Below are 1,229 nucleotides of genomic sequence, written 5' to 3'. Positions count from 1 at the left end.
CAATAGGTGAATGGGGTTGGGGACGTAGGTGACAGGTCAGAGAGGAGGGTGGAGTGGATAGGTGGGAAGGGAGATTGACAGGTCCTGAGGACAGCGCTCAGTTGGAAGGTTGGAACTCAGGTAAGGTGGGGGGAGGGGAAATGAGGAAACTGGTGCAGTCCACATCGATGTCCTGGGGTTGAATGTATCCGAGGCAGAAGTTGGGACGTTCTTACCCCAGACATCGGGTGGGGAGGGAGGGGCGATGGAGAAGGCCCAGGTCCTGCATGTCCCTGGCAGAGTGGGAGGGGAGGTTGAAATGTTGGGCCACAGGGCGACGGGTGTCCTGGAGATGTTCCCTCAAACGCTGTGACTTGACTCTGCGACGGGGCTCCAGTCTCCCCAATGTAGAGGAGACCGCATCGGGAGCAATGGATACAAGAAACAACTTTGGTGGAAGCCTTCTAAATACCGTGACCCGGGTTCGATTTCCGGGCAGGGAAGCAGTTTTCAGTAGGGCTGTCAAACTTCGCTGTCGTCTCCCTGGTGGTCTAGTGGTTAGGATTCGGCGCTTTTTCCGCTGCGGCCCGGGTTCGATTCCCGGTCAGGGAAGCAATTTGTAGTGTGCTTTTTTGGCTGCTCCTTCTCCTTAAATGCGCTGCAGAGTTACTTATTGGTCTTCGTAGTCACTGGGTGCTGCACAGTGTTGTGGTTCGTTGAAACAGTGTCCTCGTTCAGATTTGTTTGTATGTGCAGGGATGATTACTTCTGTAGCTAAGTACTGGCTTTCCTGCAGAGGCTGTTTTGAATTTATCATTGACTGTTCGCTCTACTGTGACATCTAGAAATGGCACTTTGTTGTTGTTCTCCTCTTTTGTTAATTTTATGCCAGGAAGGAGATTGTTGATGGTGTTGTAGGTTTCCTCTAATTTGTTTCATTTTTTGATGACAGAAGTGTTTCATGGGCGTTTCGTTGTTTTGTTTGTAGGGCTTGTTACTGAATATGAAGTGGGTGGTAAGGCACAGTTCCACGAGGTTGACAGTGTTATCTTTGCTGCTGAAGTTGGTTCTGTGTTTTTGTCTTTAGTTCTTCGAGTAGTGTCTTCAGTTTTCTTTGGCCACGTTGATGTTAATGGATGTGAACAGGGCTGTTATGTCAAAGGACAACATTATTCCATCCTCTTCTATCTTCGTGTCTTTGGTGTTCGGGAATTCTTGGATGGAGTAAATGGAGTGGCATGAATCTTCGA

General features: G+C 49.1%; 1 non-coding gene across 1 annotated transcript; it reads left to right on the top strand.

The window, feature by feature from the left end:
- The first annotated feature begins 519 nt into the window (after positions 1–519).
- On the top strand, positions 520–591 carry trnak-uuu (transfer RNA lysine (anticodon UUU)). Its single transcript has one exon. It is a non-coding gene; the product is annotated as a tRNA-Lys (tRNA).
- Positions 592–1,229: the final 638 nt, after the last annotated feature.

Source organism: Chiloscyllium punctatum, chromosome 36, assembly GCF_047496795.1.
Source record: "Chiloscyllium punctatum isolate Juve2018m chromosome 36, sChiPun1.3, whole genome shotgun sequence".
NCBI lineage: Eukaryota > Metazoa > Chordata > Chondrichthyes > Orectolobiformes > Hemiscylliidae > Chiloscyllium > Chiloscyllium punctatum.
The sequence above is the reverse complement of the archived record's forward strand: the minus strand, read 5'-3'. Positions and strand labels throughout refer to the sequence as shown.